Here is a 22,832-nt window from a genome sequence, read left to right as displayed (position 1 = left end):
AAGCTTTGCAAATTTTACTTTGTCTGAAGGGGACTCTCAGCTTTTATTGTTTACTCTGGCATGGAGGGGCTTCATGAATCTGGTCAGTTTCAGGTACTTCCTGAAGCTGTTATGAGTTGTTTATCTTCCTGATTAAGATGATTCCCTGGGGAGTCGAATGTTCCAATCTCAGAAGAAACAGGTAAACACTAGGTCATTCCATTGAAGAAAACTGATTATACTTCTCCTTCTCCAAGTAGCTATAAATTGACAATATATCCAAGGCTAGGAGTAGAACTTTATGCCTACCTTCTCTTCTCACTGCTGGGATCCTGAATGGCTTGAGTCTGCATAGAACTTGTATATGTTGTCATGGTCTTGCAAATTGATATGTGCATATGTCCTGTTATGTCTGCAAAATACTCCTGTGAAGTAATTCATGACATCTATACCTTATAATCATTCTGCTCCTTCTTCCACAAATAGCCCTGAGACTTTCGGGAAAGGATGTGGTATAGAAATCTCATTTAAAGCTGAGCATTTCAAAGTCATTTATTTTCTACACACTGACCTGTTGTGGAATTCAATGTTGATTGTCATCTACTGCAAGAAGCAAATTCTCTGATTTATGTTGATAAATGTACCGATCCTAATTGATTATTAGGAGTCATTTTTGATGCTATGTCCATTTAGCAAAGTAATGATTGTAGGTTTTTTCCAAGGGCCATCTAGCCTCAGGTTCTTGGTCTCCTTAAATGTGTCAGGTACAAGTTTCATCTCATGGAACAGGCCTAAAATCAAATAGAAAAGAAAAAAATGGTTGGTTACTTGTATAACATTTTTGCTACAATTATTGCACCAGTGGCCAAATATTATAGACAAGTTGGTATTGTAGCACCAAAGAGTTAATAATTCAGTGAACCTGATGACTACTTTCTCCTCCAATAATGTATAGAGTAGATGTGAATATTCTGAATGCTTTTCAGTAGATGTGAAGTTTCTAATTGAGCGTCTCAATACAATGCCTGAAAACCAAGTGTATGAAAAAGAATACATTGATTCACATTGTATAAATGTCTTTAACATCTGATTCAATCAAATTGTATGTATGTGTATGTGTGCACACACATTCGGGGGTGTGTGTGTGGGTGCATGTGAGTGTTAATTGTGCATTACAATTTGTTTTTGAAAAAATCTTTAATTGCTTTCTTTATTTCTTCTTTAACCAAGGTATCATTGTGTAGAATATTGTTCAGTTTCCACATGTATGTGGGTTTTCTGTTGTTTTTGTTGTTATTGAAGACCATTTTTACTCCATAGTGATCTGATAGGAGGCATGGGATTAGTTCTATCTTCCTATATTTGTTGAGGGCTGTCTTGTGACCAATTATATGGTCGATTTTGGAGAAGGTACCATGAGGTTCTGAGAAAAAGGTATATTCTTTTGCTTTAGGATAGAATGTTCTATATATATATATCTGTTAAATCTAATTGGTCCAAAGCTTCAATTAGTTTCACTGTGTCCATGTTCAGTTTCTGTTTTCCTGTTCGGTCCATTGAGGAAAGTGCAGTGTTGAAGTCACCCACAATTATTGTGTTAGGTGTAATGTGTGCTTTGAGCTTTAATAAAGTTTCTTTTATGAATGAGGGTGCCCTTGCATTTGGAGCATAGATGTTCAGGATTGAGAGTTCTTCTTGTTCTATTTTTCCTTTGACCATCAAGAAGTGTCCTCTCAGAGTCTCTTTTGATGACTTTGGGTTGAGAGTCAATTTTATCTGCTATTAGAATGGCTACTCCAGCTTGTTTCCTGAGACCATTTGCTTGTAAAATTGTCTTCCAGCCTTTTACTCTAAGGTAGTGTTTGTCTTTGACCCTGAGGTGTGTTTCCTGTATGCAGCAAAATGTAGGGTGCTGTTTACGTATCCAGTCGGTTAGTCTATGTCTTTTTGTTGGGGCATTGAGTCCATTGATGTTAAGAGATATTAAGGAATAGTGATTATTACTTCCTGTCATTTTTGATGTTATCTTTAAAATTTGATTGGTTAACTTCTTTTGGGTTTGATGAAAGAAGCTTACTATCTTGCTTTTTCCAAAAATCAAGTAACACATGAACTTCATTGTAATTTAATGTTAATTTGATTTACCCTCTTAAAGGGTCATGAGATCATATGCTCTATGACTCATGTTTTGAAGGAAAACAGTTTTTGAGGAAATAACACAACCATAATAGGGTTAATTGACAATTCTACTTTCCCCTTGGAGAAGGGTCTCTATCATGCTCATGTGGGTTTATTTGGTTCATGATTTTTATTATGGTTCAGTATTTTATCATGACACTGTGAAAAGAAACAATAAGACAGTGACACTCTAGGAAAAATGGCAAAAGAGATCTTATTATCATAAGATCTGAAACAGTAAAGGTGGCCTCAGCTACTGGATAGGCTTGTTGACTGTTTCTGTGTTCTTTGGTAGAGTGACTTGGCTAACCCATATGTGCGTGCGCGCGCACGTGCACGTGTGTGTGTGTGTGTGTGTGTGTGTGTGTGTGTGTGTGTGTGTAGAGAGAGAGAGAGAGAGACAGAGAGATCATAATTTTGATAAACAGTTAATTTTTATTTTGAAATTACCTATTATTGTGTTAATTTCTTGGATAAAAATTATAACGCTTGGACAGGAGGCTTGCCAGCTTAGCTGATCCTCTGCCTCAGGGATCCATACCCAAGAAGCACAGGGAGAAAGCTATCTTCCCAAGAGTGCCAACATGCCTGTAAGTGCAGGGAAAACCACCACTGCTACTCAGAGGGATCCATCTGGAACCCTCAAGACACAGGAAAGTAGGAGCAGCCTGGGACAGTAGCCTTCCAGTTTACACCTGCACCAGCTGAGCTGATCATTTGCTACAGGGATCCCTATCCAAATAGCACTGAAAGGGAGCTGGTCTCCCAGGAGGGCTGACAAACCTGCCAGGTAATACCACCACTTCTGTTCAAATTCCTGGCCCAATAGGAACCCTCCCAGAGTCATCAGGTCTTAGACAAGGAACAGCCAGAGACAAGATCCTTGTTTCTGTCTGCATCCGAGAGTTGACCTTGTACCATAGCACTTCATACCTAAATTCTTCCTGAGAGAACTGCTCTCCCAGGAGTACTGACACAGAAGCTTGCAGGAGGGACAAGCCACAGTCAAAGACAGCAAGAACAGCTAACAACAGAGATAACCAACTGGTGAAAGACAAGGGGAAAACATAAGCAACAGAAACAAAGCTACATAGCATCATCAGAACCAAGTTCTCCCATCATACAGAGTTCTGTATACCACAACACACCAGAAAAGCAAGACTCTGATTTAAAATCACATCTCATGATGCTTATAGAGAACCTTAAAAAGGACATAAATAACTCCCTTAAAAAATACAGGAGAATGCAGGTAAACAGGTAGAACCCCTTAAAAAGGAAACACAAAAATCCCTTAAATCCCTTAAAGAATTACAGGAATTGAACAAAACCATCCAGACTCTAAAATGGAAGTAAAACCAATAAAGAAATCATAGAGGGAGACAACTGTGGAGATAGAAAACATAGGAAAGGAATCAGGAGTCATAGATTAAGCATCACCACAGAATGCAAGAAATGGAAGATAGAATCTCAGGTGCAGAAGATACCATAGAAAACATTGACACAACAGTCAAAGAAAATGCAAAATGCAAAAAGCTCCTAACCCAAATCATTCAGGAAATCCAAGACACAATGAGAAGATCAAATCTAAGGATAATAAGTATAGAAGAGAGCAAAGTTTGTCAACTTGAAGGGCCAGTAAATATCTTCAACAAAATTATAGAAGAAAACTTCCCTAACCTAAAGAATGAGATGCACATAAGCATATAAGAAGCCTACAGAATTCCAAATAGATTGGAGCATAAAAGAAATTTCTCCTGTCACATAATAGTAAAAACATGAAATGCACAAAACAAAGAAAGAATATTAAAAGGAATAAAGGGGAAAGGTCAAGTAATATATAAAGGCAGATGTATCAGAATTACTACAGATGTCTCACCAGGCACTGTAAAAGCTAGGAGATTTGATTTCAAAAGGGGTTTTGTTTCTCTTCCTTTCATTTTGTCTTCTGCTCCCTCCTAATCCTTTTTGCTATGAATACACTGTTGCTCCAAAGTTGATTAACGTACTTCTGGATTCCAATGTTTTTTGTGACATTCCATCTCCTAAGGAAAAGAAATAAAATACAGTTCTCAATGACAAAGACCACACTCACTTGATTTCCCTGTACTTCTTTTATTTTCTTTCACATAAAGTTCTTTGTAGGAGAGGCGGTGGCAGCAGCAACAGCAACATCGGCTGGTCCAGAGGAAGGGCCATCAGCAGTAGAACCAAGCTGACAGAGTCCAGGCAGACCCTGCGCCCATGACCACTGGCCATCACTGGCCAGCCGGGCTGCAAGCAGCAGAGGATTTACGGTGCCTTTCACCACACAGAAGCCACATCAGAACTCTGCCTCCTGCCAGTCAGTTACAAAGCCTCCATATTGGTTCTCAGACTCCAGAGAAATCAGACAGACTGAGGTACACAAATACAACCTGAGACCAACATCGCAGGGGTCTAAGCCCGACAGGTGTTGGCCTGCACCCAGGCACTGAGCTGTTCCGGGGGCCACCTGTGTGCAAACCCGGCCAGGAGGTTGTTTGCCCGGGTTGGTGCACGCGCCCCCGCCATTTTGCCTACAGGAAGCCAGAGAGTCCTAACAGGCAAAACCAAACCTGCTAACAGGCACAGTCTGAGGTGGACATAGCAGGGGTCTCAGACGATCAGGCCCTGGACTGCCCCCAGGCCCTGGGCTGCTCAGTGGGCCATCTGTACAGGCACCACCTGGTTCACAGTAACAATCTGGGGCAAAACACACTAGGGCTGCAAAAGCACCCAAGAGGAGGACAGCACATCAGCAATCTGCAACAGGGGAAACCCTGCCATCCGGTGTTGCAGAAATAGCCCTAGAGCCCCTCAGGAGGCTGAAACACCAGCCAGAGACAAGACCAACTAGCTCCAGAGAACAAGATGGCAAAGGGCAAGACAGGAACGCTACTAACAGAAATCTAGGCAATCTGGCAGCATCTGAACCAAACTCTCCAACATCAGCAAGTCCTGGTTATGCCAACACACCAGAGAAACAAGATTTGGATTTAAAAACACTGTTCATGATGCTGCTAGAAGAACACAAAAAGGACATGAATGAATCTCTTAAAGAAAGACAGGGGAAAATGAATAAGCTAGAAACCCATATAATGGAAACACAAAAATCTCTTAAAGAAATGCAGGAGAATAAGGCCCAAGAGATAGAAGCCAATAAAGAAGAAAGGCAAAAAAAATTAAAGAAATGCAGGAGAACTTGAGTCAAGAGGCAGAAATCATGAAAGAGGAAACACAAAAAATCTCTTAAAGAATTACAGGAAAACACAAACAAACAAATGATGGAACTGAGCAAAACCATCCTGGATCTAAAAACAGAAGTAGAAACAACTAAGAAATCACAAAGGGAGATAACTTAGGAGATAGAAAACCTTGAGAAGAAATCAGGGACCATAGATGCAAATATCAACAATAGAATACAAGAGATGGAAGAAAGGATTTCAGATGCTGAAGATACCATAGAAACCATTGACTCAACTGTCAAAGAAAATGCAAAATGCAAAAAGCTTGTATCCCAGAACATCCAGGAAATCCAGGACACAATGAGAAGACCAAACCTAAGGATTATAGGTATAAATGAGAGTGAAGATTTACAACTTAAAGGGCCAGCAAATATCTTCAACAAAATTATGGAAGAAAACTTTCCTAACTTAAAGAGAGAGATGCCTATGAATATACAAGAAGCCTACAGAACTCCAAACAGACTGGACCTGAGCAGAAATGCCTCCCGTCACATAATAATCAAAACCCCAAATGCACTAAACAAATAAAGAATATTAAAGGCAGTAAGAGAAAAAGGCCAAGTAACATATAAAGGAAGACCTATCAGAATCACACCAGACTTCTCACCAGAGACCATGAAAGTTAGAAGATCCTGGGCAGATCTCATGCAGACTCTAAGAGAACACAAATGTCAGCCAAGACTACTATACCCAGCAAAACTCTCTTTCACCATAGATGGAGAAATCAAGATTTTCCATGACAAAACCAAATTTACACAATATCTTTCCACAAACCCAGCTCTGCAAAGAATAATAGGAGGAAAACTCCAATACAAGGAGGGAAACTACACCCTGGAAAAAAGCAAGATAGTTACCTTCCTTCAACAAACCCAAAAGAAGATAACCACTCAAATATAAAAAGAACATCAAAAAAGACAGGAAGTAATAATCACTATTCCTTAATATCTTAACATCAATGGCCTCAATTCCCCAATAAAAAGACATAGACTAACAGACTGGATAAAAAACAGGACCCTACAATTTGCTGCATACAGGAGACACACCTCAGTGTCAAAGATAAAAAATACCTTAGAGTAAAAGGCTGGAAGACAATCTTACAAGCCAATGGTCACAGGAAACGAGCAGGAATAGCCATTCTAATATCAGATAAAATTGACTTTCAACCTAAAGTCATCAAAAGAGACACAGAAGGACATTTCTTGCTGGTCAAAGAAAAAATACACCAAGAAGAACTTTCAATTCTGAACATCTATGCGCCAAATGCAAGGGCACCCTCATTCATAAAAAAAAAAACTTTACTAAAGCTCAAAGCACACATTGCACCTAACACAATAATTGTGGGGGACTTCAACACTCCACTCTCCTCAATGGACAGATCGGGAAAACAGAAACTAAACAGGGACACAGTAAAACTAATTGAAGCTTTGGACCAATTGGATTTGACTGATATTAATAGAACATTTCACCCTAAAACAAAAGAATATACCTTTTTCTCAGCACCTCATGGTACCTTCTCCAAAATCAACCATATATTTGGTCACAAGACAGCCCTCAACAAATATAGGAAGATCGAACTAATCCCATGCCTCTTATCAGATCACTATGGAGTAAGAGTGGTTTTCAATAGCAACAAAAACAACAGAAAGCCCACATACACATGGAGGCTGAACAATACTCTACTCAATGACACCTTGGCCAAAGAAGAAATAAGGAAAGAAATCAGAGATTTTTTAGAATTTAATGAATATGAAGGCACAACATACCCAAATCTTTGGGACACAATGAAAGCAGTGCTAAGAGGAAAACTCATAGCCCTGAGTGCCTCCAAAAAGAAAATGGAGAGAGCATACACTAGCAGCTTAACGACACACCTGAAAGTCCTGGAACAAAAAGAAGCCAATTCACCCAGGAGGAGTAGAAGACAGGAAATCATCAAACTCAGGTCTAAAATAAATCAATTGGAAACAAAGAGAACCGTACAAAGAATCAACAAATCCAGGAGATGGTTCTTTGAGAAATTCAACAAGATAGATAAACCCTTAGCCAAACTGACCAAAGGGCACAGGGAAAGTATCCAAATTAACAAACTTAGAAATGAAAAGGGGGATATAACAACAGAAACTGAGGAAATCAAAAAATTCATCAGATGCTACTACAAGTGCCTATACTCAACAGAACGGGAGAATCTGGAGGAAATGGACAATTTCCTTGACAGATACCAAATACCAAAATTAAATCAGAACCAAATAGATCATCTAAACAGTCCCATAATGCCTAATGAAATAGAAGGTGACATAGAAAGTCTTCCAACCAAAAAAAGCACAGGAGCAGATGGTTTCAGTGCAGAATTCTATCAGACCTTCAAAGAAGACTTAACACCAATACTCTTCAAACTATTCCACAAAATAGAAACAGAAGGAACACTACCCAATTCCTTCTATGAAGCCACAATTATGCTGATACCAAAACCACACAAAGATCCAACATAGAAAGAGAACTTCAGGCCAATTTCCCTTATGAACATCGATGCAAAAATACTCAATAAAATACTTGCCAACTGAATCCAAGAACACATCAAAACGATCATCTAACATGATCAAGTAGGCTTTATCCCAGGAATGCAGGGTTGGTTCAATATACGGAAATCCATCAATGCAATCCACTACATAAACAAACTCAAAGAAAAAAAACACATGGTCATTTCATTGGATGCTGAAAAAGCATTTGACAAAATTCAGCATCCTTTCATGCTTAACGTCTTGGAAAGAACAGGATTTCAAGGCCCATACCTAAACATAGTAAAAGCAATATACAGCAAACTAGTAGCCAGCATCAAACTAAATGGAGAGAAACTTGAAACTAAAATCAGGGACTAGACAGGGCTGCCCCCTTTCTCATTATCTTTTCAATATTGTACTTGAGGTACTAGCAAAAAATGTGGTATAAATACACAATGGAGTACTATTCAGCCATTAGACACAACAAATTCATGAAATTCTTAGGCAAATGGGTGGAGATGGAGAACATTTTACTGAGTGAGGTAACCCTGACTCAAAAGATGAATCATGGTATGCACTCACTAATAAGTGGATATTAACCTAGAAAATTGGAATACCTAAAACATAATCCACACATCAAATGAGGTACAAGAAGAAAGGAGGAGTGGCCCCTTGTTCTGGAAAAACTCAGTGAAGCAGTATTCAGCAAAACCAGAACGGGGAATGGGAAGGGGTGGGTGGGAGGATAGGGGAAGAGAAGGGGCCTTATGGGACTTTCGGGGAGTGGGGAGCTAGAAAAGGGGAAATCATTTGAAATGTAAATAAAAAATATATCGAATAAAAAAAAAATAAAGTTCTTTGTATCCTAAAACACATGACATAAAGACACCAAGGGGACGAACTCCCTTGTGTTTTTTGGGGTTTTTTTTGTTTTTGTTTTTGTTTTTTGTTTTTTTTTTTTTTTGAGAAAGAACAGTGAATAAATTTAGTTTATTCTACCCACATGTATCATTAGTGTTTTCAGTAAGACAAGATACAGTACAAATATGCAAGTCTGTTCACTGCTCTTTACTTCATGTTTCTGGGAAACTGTCTTAGTTAGGATTTCATTGCTCTAAAGAACATCATGACCAAGGCAAGTCTTTTAAAGGAAAACATAAAATTAGGGATGGCTTACAGTTTTTGATGTTCAGTCCATTATGACTATGGTAGAATGCATGGTATTATGCAGGTAGGGTTGGTGCTGGAGGAGCCAAGAGTATTACATCTTGACCTGAAGGTAGCAGGAAGAGAAAGATTCCATAGTGGGTAGAACCTGATTATAGGAGACCTTAAAGCTGACCCACACAATGGCGCACTTCCTCCAACAAGGCCATACCTCCTAATAGTGACATTCTTTACAGCCTAGTATTCAAACACAAAAAATCTATGGAGGCCAAACCTATTCAAACCACTATAGAAGCGTGACTTCTCTAGCCAGAGTCAATATTCTCTATCTCAGAGTAGAACTGTTTATTCTTGTTTCACTTTTGAAAAACACCTTTTCATATTTCAGTTTTCTGACATGTCAGTCACAAATTTCTTATTGGGCTATTAAGATCCTTTAGTGTTGAGTCTACATCCTATCTTTGAGCATAGAGTTGAATACATGTTAATTTTATTTTAATGCCAAATTAAATTATGAAAAAAATTATCTGCTTAATGAAACAAAATTAATAATTAATATTTCTGCAAGTCAGAATTTCAAAAATCAGTGTATTTGTAATATTTTGTATAATTCTTATAAATATGTGAATATTTGAAGTCAGGGTCTACCATAAATCTAGGTTAACATTTTCTTTGGATTTAGTAATAAATAAGGCCATATTTGGAACTTTTGTAATTTTGAAGAGAATAATAGTTCATCCCACTGTAAATTTTAAGCATTCTTCATATTGATTTGTAATGATTGATTTATATAATACATGCACATCGAACTTTGTCTAAAAGTACTCAGTTTTCTTCATAAAGGCTATACTTAGCATTACAATGTACTATATACTTAATGGCATAAACTAATATACATCTATATTAAATGCTTTTTGTGAGTTAGGTGTCTAGGTAAAACTTTGCTGTTTTCCCAAGTTTTGTGATCAAGTGTTTGTATAGAGATGTGGTCTCATCTGAAGCTCAAGGTTGTCTTTCAAAATTATGTGATTGTTTGATGAGTTAATTTTCTTTCAGGTGAAGAACTCATGACCATTTCCTGCTATACAGTAAGTAGGAAGGCAGAGTTAGTCTCATGGGAAGCCATAAGTACTCTTTAAAAGGAATACCAACTAAGTCACCTTTTCCAGGGTAGTTTCTCTTTTTAATTAAAATGAAATAAACAGATTTTCATCCTTAGCTACTACATCTAAGGATTCCAATCATCTTCAGACTCTGGAGGCCAATCATAGAGATCACATCACTGAGGAGCTAGAATAATCTTATAATTCTGCCTCCTAAAATATATACAATGTCTCCAAAGATTCTCTTTTATAAAATAGCTTTTCTCACTGTACAAATGAATATAGTTATCCAGAGATATATAAATTTATATTCTTTTATTTATAAAAATGTCATGATTTGATGTGAAATGATTTTATGTTCCATGTGCTAGATAGTTTCAGAGATTATTAAATTGTTGCAGGATATTTTGTCATACAATGAACCCTGAGATAATGACCTGTTTCTACTATGGTGTGACTCAGCCTTTGATCCTAGAGAATTTTGTTTACTGGAAAGAAGTACTTGTGGTGTGGATCAAACCTAGCATACACCTTTAACCCAAGAGATAAACAAAGTAACCCATATGTCAAGAGGCAGAGCAAGCAACCAGTTGACAGGGAGTGAACAGAAGTAAATAGAAAGGAAGGATATTGAGTTGATGGGTATTTAAGACAATACGGAGAAGGAGAAGCCTTTTTTCTCTTTCTGGGATGTTTGTGGAACCTTTTCTTTCTGGGACATCAGTGGAGGAGGAAGGCCAGCTGGACGCTTTCTCTGCCTCTCTGAGCTAGCAGGCTTTCACCACAGCTTATGGCTCACGAGACTACATTGATACAATGAAAAGGTAGAATTTTTTGGTTTTGTTTTTTTAAGAAAACAACATCAGATATACCTGACCATGCATTTATTTTATCCCAAAGCAAACAGTCTAACATAGTATACGAGCAAAAACACTCTGATGAAAAGTTTCAGCTTTAAAGAAAAAAAAATTGTGCAAATAGTGTGCTTAAGACATCTCTCATAGAACAAAATTGTAACTTTGATCACATAGTACATCATCTAGGAAGGAAGGTCGAATGAGTCAATCTATATAGCTGGAAGAAGTGCATACTGCAATTACAGAGTAGAGATATTAAGGTCAACAACATTTGGCCAAATGGAAGGAAATAAGTAGAAATGACTAGAATATTGTTCTTGGCTTCTGAAGCTAAGCCCTATTTTTTTTTTTTTTTTGCACAAACTTCTTTCAAGACAAGATGCATTAACAATAATTTATTTGGGCACTGGAAAAGGAAATGGAAGCAGCAATTACTCCTCCACAGTGCCCATCTCTATAGATTTCTTTTCTGTACCAAAATTGTCAGTTCTGATCATTGGTTTACTACACTGATCCCTGGTCTTGGAGTTCCTAATTTCCTGTATGAATAAACTGCCACAGAACCTTGCATATATTAATATGTATAGACTCTTTTACTTTTACTTCTTCCAGTACATTTTCTGCAACCTTCACACAAGCCACTAACTGAGTCCTCCCCTTCTATTTAAATAGAGGTTCAAAATCAGGTTAAAAATATGTTCTTTAAAATTAGATTATTTTCTAATTCAGTTATTAGATTTCATCCTGGGAGACACAGAAGTTTTAATAGATTGCTACCTAATTAGTGAATGTATATCATCTATCTATCTATCTATCTATCTATCTATCTATCTATCTATCTATCTATATACTTTGAAATATTAATCCATATTATGATGGTATTTGGTCATAATTTAGTCAAATGATTTAAACATCATATATAAAAATAGTGATCATATAAAAGGGACACAAGATAGCTTCCTTGCTCTTTCTGTTATATAAGAATAAATGGAGCAGACACATATCTATAAGGCAGGGTAAAATATATCGTTAGACAGTATATCTGAAACTTTGGGCCTCTCAAAATGTACGAAATAAATTTTGAATGCTTAAGAAACTCAGTATCATACTTAGAGAAGCTTGATTAAGACCTGAATGTAAGAAATAGAAAAACATAATAAAATTAATGAGAAACTCAATGTTATATTCTCCTTCTCCTCTTCTTCCTTGGCTCATTATCTTATACAGTGGTTTCCATCTACATGATTATCATCTATCTAGTCACTCATCAACATTGAGACTTTACATATTATAGCTATTTTTTAATCAACACAAAGAAGAAAGTGACAAGAGTGGATAATTCTCACTTCTGTCAGGCCTCTGTAGAGAACAATTTCCTTCTTTAATTTTTATTAAAAAAAAAATCATGCAGTATTTTCTGAGCACTATTTTCATTCAGCTAACTTTTCCCAGATGGTTTTGACCTCTACACCCACCCAACTCTATGCCCTTTCTTCTGGCCTCTCTTTAGAAAGTAAACAGGAAGACAGAAACAAACAAATGAAAAATTTTTAAAAGACAGAAAAAGCCTAAGGAAAACACACACACACACACACACACACACACACACACACACACACACACACACACACATTCAACAAAAACACATCATGAAACATAATCCAAAAACAACAGTAAAACCTTGAAATGCTCAAACCAACCATTATGAGAAAAGATGTACAAAAATATCATTGAGTTCCTTTTCTTTTGACCAATGACTCCTGGGTAAGGGACTCATATTGAGGTGTGGTTAATAGACCCAGTGACACTCCATTGAAGAAAACTGATTTTTCCATTGTGGGTGGGTAATAATTGGATGTATTCTTGGTTACAGAAGTGAACCCATGTCAATTTCTGATTCAGTTTCATAACCCCACCTGGCATGAGAATGTGTGCTGACATAGTCTCTGTGAGTTAATAGGAAAATCACTACTTCTGTGTAAGGAAGACAACAATACCCACTGGCTCTTACAATCTTATTGCCTCCTTTTCCACCCAGTTATGAGACATCTGCCAGAGAGAGCTTCATACAGGCAGTAGAAATAGTCCACGAAATAGATGCAGGATGCAAGCAGCAAAGTTGGAGAGGTGAAAGCATCTAAGCCCTTTGAAGCTGAAGCCCTTATATCATACATGAAGATACAGGATTTAATATTTGCCCTGCTGATTTTCTGTCTTGATATTTGGGTTCAGTCCTTCCTCATTGTAGCCTGTTTTTCACATTTGAAATGAGAATGAATATTTTATTTCATTATATTTTGATTATATACATTTTGTCTTTTGATTTTACAGGTATCTCACATTTAAATGACTGACTTAAGATGTGGCCTTAGGTCATAGCTCTTAGTGGCTAAGAGAGGACTATATAAGGTACCAAAGTACTCTTCTCACTCCAAAATTTTCCTAGATCACAAAAAGGACTCAATAATGCAACAAAACTCAATGCCATGCTCTCTGCAAGACATAAGCTTTATTCCAAATGCAGTACAAAAGCTCTTAAAATTATAAAGTCTTTCCAACTTCAAAAAAATCTTCTGATGCTCAATATTTCAGTCTATTTGCTCCTTTCATCATATTATATTGTTTTTAATATAGACAAGTAAAATTCTCTGGACAATTTGTCAGTAAGTAGTATTTTCTAAACTTCTTAGTATGTACTTCCCTAAAATATGACATAACCTATTACATTCATCTGAGACAATATAGTATAAATGTTTCTACACTACTCACAAACACAGAATTTAATTTATATTGTTTAAATTTTTCCAACCTTGTCAATTTATTTTTCTAATACAACATATAGCCATGTTTTGTAAAATGTTTGCCTGTTTCACTGTGTTAAACTTCTCCAGATTGATTATCAGTTTGGCATGGCTTTCAGGTAGCTTGACATTTGGAGGAGTTCCACATGCATTTTATAAGATTAGCTTTGAAACTGGGTTGGTGCTGTTTAATCACAATAATTCTAGGATGTTCATTCATGGCAAAAATCAAATGTGCTTTCATTATTATAGCATTCATAAATTCATGTATTAATACATTTATTGATTGAAGAACAAAAATATAGATTAATATTTTCCATCTGTCATATGTTAACATATTTCATTTGATGGGTTAATTGTTACAAATTTGGCTCATAGGGAAACCCTTTTGCTAGTAACTGGGATAGTGTGCCCCTCTTAAGACTGAATCAAATATCCACCAGTGAATAAGGATATATTACTTAGTATTTTCTTCACATTATTAGTTTGTCTTCTTTCAGTATATTAGGTCTAGAACCAATTCTCCCATAAATGAAAATGGTCATTTGGTCACTCCTAGAATGAAGATATTTGTCACATCTTCTATAGAACATTTGGATGTATGGAAAAAAGAACATTAATTGTATACAAAAACACAGAAACCTATGATGTAATTAATCAATTGAAATAGATCATTATAGAACTATAGCAACACAGGTGAAAAATATATAATCCTCTCATCTGCCTCAAACAATCCCTAAGAATAAATCTAGCCAAGAAAGTGAAAATCCTACAAAGCATTGAAGAAAACATAAAAGCATTGAAGAAAGAAGTTGAAGAAGGCAATAGAGAATATAAAGCTCTTCCATGATCATAGGAATGAATATAGTATAAATTAATATATTATCAAAGAATTAACTACACATGTCATGTGACAGAGAGAAAGAACAGCAAAGTTTAAACAGTCACAAAGAGGATGAAATTAATGTATTTTTAAATAAATGGACATAACCAGAAATATAATTTTGGATTTATGAAAGACCATACATTAGTGTGATTTATCAGCTTAACAAATTAAACTGTAAACATAGGCTATACATACAATATGCATGAAAAAAATGCTATTGCTTTATAAATTCTAAATAGCAGAGTAAGGCAAGAAACATGTTAGTCTTTTTTTATTATTTGCTTTATGTACTTGCAAAAACAAAACTGTCCTTGTTCATAGGTTAAATAAATGTTGTGCATAAAGATATCTGCAAGGGAGATTTTAAAAATAATTATTTGAGTTACAAGAGAATTTTTAGAGAAAATTCATCTATGAGAACAAAATTCTTACAATAAAAAGGAATTACATGTTTCAAATCATATTATACATCATCCTATATATACTCTATATAATATTATGAAGGCTCATAATAAAATTAAATATGTCCCAGGCATTTAGGCATAATAGCCTTTGTGTTCTAAGTATTTTAAGTTATGTAATCAATAAGAAAGAGACAAAATAAGGAAAAATGTTTACTTGGAAGTTAATTTAACTTCATTTAATAAAATTGAATAGTCATGTTCCCAATAAAATCTCTAAATGTAAGCCTTGCATAGTCTAATTAATTGAATTACATATGGCTATGAGGGTATATATACAGAATATTTATATCAGTGTTCCATTTACTAGTTGTGCATTAGAAATAATCTAAATATTAATAAGCAGCAGAATTTATCATAGGAATATAATACAATGAAAATAACTAAAAAGAATGATGTAATGAATATTACCACTAAATAGTGTTATAGAAATTTGAATACTATCAATATTAACATTAAGATAATACTAAAATTAATCATTTTGGAGACAGGGTTTCATGATGCTCATGTTGATGTATAAACAAAGATTATTTTGAACTTCTGATTCTCTTGTATCCATGGTTAGACAGCTTAGATTTCAGGCATGTGCTACCATGAGCAGTTTGTATAATGCTGCAAAGCGAACTTAGTGCTCAGGACATCATGTACTCTTGGCAAGTTCCTTACCAACTGAACAACAGTCTCAGCTTTAATACTCTTTATTCAAAGCCTACAAACTATAGGAACACATTTATATTTTTAGAAGGTATACATGTTAGGGCTACTTTCTTAGTTCTCTTGTTCTGCCAATTTATTCCTTCAGTCAAGTGACAGACCTATATATCTTTTTAATCATTATAGTATGTATTAATATATGTATACTTTAATTATTATAATGTATCTTTCTATAAGGATTAACCTCTATAAAATCTATTATTTAATATTTAGCATTTAGAATTCTTTATATAATACAATAATTCAAAGTGCTAAACTTTTATCTTTTATTGCAACTGATACATATAAACCTTCGCTTACAAAAGTCAAATCTGATATAAAAGTCTAAATTTTAGTAATACATTTCTAAAACAAGTACATTTTATACATATCTGGTAGTTGTGATGGTTGCAATAATCAAATGTACCAATTACCTCCCACAGTTAATTCAGTGAAAATTGTGTGAAATCCAAGTAACCCAAAATAGTGCAGTAACCTGCAGAAAGCACAGATAATAGGAGTGTCCTATAAATGCCATTTTTCTAATAGAATATTAGTATTTCACAAAGGAATCTTGCTTTTAAACTGTTCATTGAAAACATGCAGGAAATATGTCTCTGCTTTTAAATATTTTATATTGAAACATCACGTATCTTTTATAAGGGAAAATATGACTTTGTATACATATTCATGCACACACATGGCCCTTTACCTTAAAATAGAGATCAAAATTACTTGTCCTAGAGAAAAGCAGTGTCATAGGATTTAAAACTTTACTAGTATTTCAAGACTTGTGCAACTGTGGAGTCAGCACTAACCATAGCACAGAAATTATATTTCATGTGGGGAAAATGACATTAAATTTAAAATTTTTACACAAGGAAGTATTAATGTCCAATCTGCAGGCTTACCAATAAGCTATTTAATCGTGGGCTCATATCAGCCAAAACTTTCATAAGAATTTCTAGTAAAAATGAGAATGAAAACAAATATCAAGTGAAGGAATTTGTCTTCCTAATTTATAAATCTCATACAATAGTCATTTAGAAATTATAAGGACATTACAAATTCAAATTTACCTTGAGAATGGATAGATAGACAGATGGACAGACCAGCAGGCAGACAAAACAGAGAGATAGAAGCCTTAAGATTGAAAAATAGTTCTTATTTTGACGTTTAATTTTTATTTACAGCACTTTTTGCTCCTCTCTTCCAGTTCCATCCTTACAAATTTTCTCTTACCTTCTCTTTAGAAAAGGTGAGCTCCCCTTAGGTACCACCCTATCCTGGGGCATCTAGTCCCAGCAGGTTTCATGAGGCACATCCTCTCCCACTGAGGCTCAAACAGGCAGTCCAAGTAGGGAAGAAGGGGATCCCTTAGGAGGTTACAGAGACCTAGACAGCCCCTGCTCCATTTGTTAAAGGACATACATGAAGACAAAGATGCAAAGATGCAAATTTACTTCCAATGTGTAGGAGGTCTAGGTCCAGGTCCCTAGGTGTACAGCCCAGGCTCTTTGAGCCCCTATGGTCCCAGGTGAGTTGACACTATAGATCTTCCTCTGGTGTCCTTGACCCCTCTGACTTGTTCACTTATATTCTCCACTTGTTGACAAGACACCCTGAGCTCCCCGTGATGTTTAACTTTTGGTTTCTGTATCTGATTCCATCTGCTGCTGGATGAAGCCTCTCAGGAGACAGTTCCTGTTTACAAGCATAGCAGACTATCATTAATAGTATCAGGGGTTGGGTCTCTCAAATGGGGATGGGTTTCAACTAGGGGCAGTCATTGGATTGCTGTTCCTTCATCTTTAGGACTTTCAGAGGAGAGGGGCATATCAATTCACCATGAAAACCTTCAACCCAAAATTTCTTTTGCCTATAACCTGTACAGGAATAAAGATGGAGTCTTCTGCTGCCACTTACAGTGAGCAAAACAGTCATATAATTCATAGGTAAATGAGTTTAGGTCCTGATGGATATGATATTGCATCATGGTCTCTCAAAAGTAAGTAGACCTTTCATAATTACTGATAGTAGGGATACTCTGGGTTTTCAGACTCTGGAAAGATTAATGAAAACAAATGAAGATATTAAAGTCTAAACATTTTTTTATTTTTTATTAGATCTATTCTTTATTTATATTTCAAATTATTTCCCCTTTCCTGATTCCCCCTGAAATTCCCATAACACATCTACCATCTCCCCCTTCCCTAATCATTCCCCTCCTGCTTCCCTGTTCTGGTACTCCCCTACACTGCTGCATTGAGCCTTTCTAGGACCAGGGGCCTCTCCTTCCTTTGATGTCCAACAAAGCCATCCTCTGCTGACTAAGAATCTGGAGCCATAGGTCCCTCCATGTGTACTATCTGGTTGATGTTATTTTTTTTTTATGTAAAGTAAATAACCTTTTCATCTCAAACCAGTTACCTCCTTGCTAAAAATAAGGGCTCTTAGGTAGAAAGTATCTTATTAAATATAATTTTCATTGTTGTATTTTTAACATTTTGTATAGTAAGTTGACTAATGAAAAATTCTAAAGCTTTGTTTTAATGATTGGAAATTTTGAAGAATTCTTAATTCTGTTAAGAGTGACCAACATGGGAAGTTGTATGTCTGCATAGAGGCTGGTTTAAACTAAACCCAGAAAAAGGTTTGTGGAATTTGAGATCTAGAGCAGCTAAGATAAAGATGAAAATGCTGAGCCTGAACTCTGACAGCTATGTCTGCAACACCAAGTTGGATATGCAAAGAGTTCCAAGAAATGGTGATCCTACTTTACATCCTTTTGAAGTCCCATAAGAGTATATAAAAGCTTTAAATGCTACCAAATTTCAAAGTATGCAAAACCATTCCTTGCTTCCCTCATGGTCACCATGATGGAGTCAGTTTCGTTTCAATACATCCTTTCTGGGGCATGTGATAGAGAGGTTAAAATTTAGAACTTGACTGAAGTAAAATATATTTGAACTATACAAGCACATGAAAGTTTTCTATAAAGAGTATCCAGTCATTTCTGTGGGATGGCAAGTCTGTGAAGCAGTGAAAATGGATGGACAAGGTTATGTAGAGGAGTAGGAGCCATTGCACACAATATTCGGAAAGACAATGTATGCTGGTGCTGATCCTTACTGGAAATATCTTGCCTTTGCAACTTGTGGACAACAAGTAGACATCTGAACAAAGAACAAACCCTGTGAGCTCAATAAACTGGGGATTTGATAGTATAAGTATTGTTAAACCTATTTAACCCTATTGAGATATTTTTTGGGACATTGTGCTTCTTATAGGAATATAGTACTGTATGCCGTGCGGTAAGCTACTCCTTTAAAAATGGTTATACTGGGTATGAAAACAAATATAATCTGTTGGAAACTTATAGCAGCTTTCCATTTTACATTTGATATGTGATTTCCATTTTCATTTTGATATGTGATCACTGGACACCCCTGTTATGTTCCACAAGAGTCATGTCTCCAGTGCTTGATGTAGACTTCTCTCCCATAGGGAAAGAATTTGTGTCTGCTGGAGTCTATTCGAATCTTTACTTTGGACAAAAGCCAAGACAGGGAACTGTATCATACAAAACAAATGCAGTATGTTATTTGTGTAAAGTGGACTTCTGATAGAAAGTACATTATGTGTGGATCTGATGAAATGATCATTTGGCTGGGTAAAGCTAATGCTTCTGAAAACTTGGGTGTACTTACATCGTGAAGAAAAAAATCAGCAAATGATTATAACTAGAAGTTAAAGGAAAAACTTCAATACCATTCACATGTAAGATGAATTGCTCAACATTATCTACCTAAATCTATCTAGAGTCAGATTCAGAGCAGTGTGTCATGAAAGAAGGTCATCACAGAAAAAAAAAAAAAAAGATTCATTTTAAACATAGTAAGCCTGAATCTGTGCCAATTGTGTCAAAGAGGACTAAACAGGTAGTGGCAGTTGTGAAACAATGTTTTTTTTTCCCCTACAAATATTGACATATAATTATTTGCTACATTTTATTTGGTAACTCTGTAAATAAAAGTCCTGGCTCTGGTTTAATAGTTTAAAAAAATAAGACATTATGCTTTTAAGCAGGCAAATTCAGAGTATAACTCTCACCAAATAAAGGTTTTAAAACATCTCATTCAACATATTTTACCAGTTGTTGAATCAAATATTTTGGCTTTCATTATTTCTAGTCCAGTATTTGTGAAGACACCTTAAAGAAAATGTAGAAGAGAAAGAAAAACTAATTTTGTTGTTTGCCTCTAGTTACACAATATAAATTCAATAACGTCATTGCAAGATATTCTTTAAGAGGTACCTGTGAAATTGCTTGAGGTAATTAAGTTCAAATGGGAAAATTAAGGCACTGGGGATATTATTTCTAAGGAAATAATTCCTTAAAAATAAAGCATGTCTGAGAGCATTATTTTGGGACTGAACTTGATTGGACACTCTCAGAAATCTAATGTAAAAAATGTTTGTGTATATTATTACATAATTTTTCCCTTTTTGCTTAATCTTATTTTTATACACTGTATCCTATCATGTCTAGTTTTTACCTTTCTTTTTTAAAAATATTTATTTGATATATTCAAATGATTTCACCTTTTCTGGCTCTACACTCCCAGAAAGTCCCATAAGCCCTCTTCCCTCCCCCTATTCCCCCATCCACCCCTTCCCACTTCCCTGTTCTGGTGTGGCCCTATGCTGCTACACTGAGTCTTTCCAGAACCAGGGGCCACGCCTCCATTCTTCTTGGACATCATTTGATGTGTGGATTATGTCTTGGGTATTACAATTTTCTAGGCTAATATCCATTTGTTAGTGAGTGCATACTATGAGTGATATTTTGAGACTGGGTTACCTCACTTAGTATGATGTTCTCCAGCTCCATCCATTTGTCTAAGATTTTCATGAATTCATTATTTCTAATGACTGAATAGTATTCCATTGTGTATATATACCACATTTTTTGTATTCATTCCTCTGTTGAGGGATATCTGGGTTCTTTCCTGGTTCTGGCTATTATAAATAGGGCTGCTATGAACATAGTGGAGCACATATCCTTATTACATACTGGGGAATCCTCTGAGTATATGTCCAGGAGTGGTACAGCAGGATCCTCCGGAAGTTTTCTAAGGAACCTATCTTAACTGCAGCTGAGATCATGGAATTCTCTCAACAGGTTAGTGCACTTTGATGTAACAAATTATATCTTCCCTGAGCTGATGAGTTTTAAATTTTCTAAGAGTAAATTTTTGTTGTTGTTTAACTTGCTTGTTGTGGTCTGAAGCTGTTTCTCACTGAATATGTTAATGATTCACTGTGATGGCATAGAGAAACGAGACCTCTAGGATGTGATTAGACAATGAAGTTGGTGTAATCATTAATATAATCAATACTATTATAAATGAAACACCTGCCTAGAGATATAGCAGTTGGAAGAGTGCTGGCCTGTCAAGCACAAGACCCTGAGTCCAATCTCAAGCATTTTATAAACCAGGCATTGTGATGTCTACCTGTAATCCCTGCACTCTGTAAGAGTGGCAGGAAGAGCAGAAATTCAAAGTCATCTTCAACTTCATAGCAAGTATAAATCTAACCTGTGCTTTATGATATCCTGTATTAAAAAGCAGTTTCTTGCTTTTTGCTGTATGTAAAGCCACAAAAGGAACAATCAATGTTCTATACTCTGAATCTGCTACCAACTTCTTTGGGCCTTCTAAACTGAAAGAACAATGCTAAATAAACTTCTGTTGGCTTTACATGATCTGTTGTTTTATCAAAAATACAAAGGAATGGGACTTGGGTTATGGCTTGGGCCGTTTCTTGCACATTCAGGAGAATCTGAGTTTACAACTATAGGACCAACAAAAGAGCCAGAAAAGAACACATCTTTATCTCAAGGCTGGTTGGAAAGGTAAATCATAACTATACCCCATAACTTACCTGTTTGAAATTTTTGAACTTTAAGACTACCTGATGTGATAATAGGCCTCAGATCTGAAGTAGTCCCAAATGGCTCAAATATTACAAGTCTGGCCAATGATTGTACCAAGAAAAGCTACTTTCATTAGTGGCTTAATCCGAAGATAGTCTCTTGAGAGATATGATTAGATTAGAGGACATGGATCCATATCCACCTTTAAAAACTGTACTTTTTTGTATCCTACTTGCTTGCCACTTTGTCTTTTGATAATCATGAAGTCTTCAGATTTTGACTTACCTAAAACACATAGCAATGAAGTAACGAGACAAGTGCGTAAGTCTCCGAAATCATATTTGAAGTGAGTGTTCCCTCATTTTAAATGGTTTGTCTCTGTTTTTGTGAAAGAGACAATAATTTAATAGATGCAGCAATCATTGTTCATCTTTAACATGATACATGTGTTACAGATGTGCACACTTGTGTTTTATCATCTACACCTGACAAACAAGCAATTCATTCTTAAAAATAACCAAAATCACATGATGACCAACTGACCCAATGACTAATGAAAGAAAGGCTCTTCATAAGCAATAAAGAACTCCAAAGTAAAATAGAGAAATAAATGGGAAGGGTGTGAATTGATTGCATAATTTAAAAAGCCTGAGCTTACCTCAAATATTGATAGTAATGTACATTTATGTCTTTTATTTCTGAAACTGCTTAACTAATTAGGCAATTGATAAACAATGTTTCATTGTGTTCAGGTATTACCTATTATTGTTTGTGTGTTATCATACAAATATTAAATACCTTATTGGCAAACTTTCTGTGAACCATGAAATTTATGGTTATATTTGCAATTAATGATACACAATACAGTAATATTTTGTGTCACAGTCTATTTCATGCACATCTCTAAGTTACCTTCAATTCATTTCCATTTTCATTTATGGAAACAAAGTAGCTTCATAGGAAATACAGAGTTAGCTCAGCTGTTAGAAACACTTAACTTTCTTG

General features: G+C 35.7%; 1 pseudogene; it reads left to right on the top strand.

Annotated features, from left to right (window-relative positions):
• Positions 1 to 19,875, top strand: part of LOC127674713 (DDB1- and CUL4-associated factor 13-like) — a 54,666-nt pseudogene extending 34,791 nt beyond the window's left edge.
• The last annotated feature ends 2,957 nt before the right edge of the window (positions 19,876 to 22,832 follow it).

The sequence above is a fragment of the Apodemus sylvaticus genome, chromosome X, assembly GCF_947179515.1.
Source record: "Apodemus sylvaticus chromosome X, mApoSyl1.1, whole genome shotgun sequence".
In the NCBI taxonomy this organism is placed as follows: domain Eukaryota; kingdom Metazoa; phylum Chordata; class Mammalia; order Rodentia; family Muridae; genus Apodemus; species Apodemus sylvaticus.
This window is presented reverse-complemented; position numbering and strand designations above follow the sequence as displayed.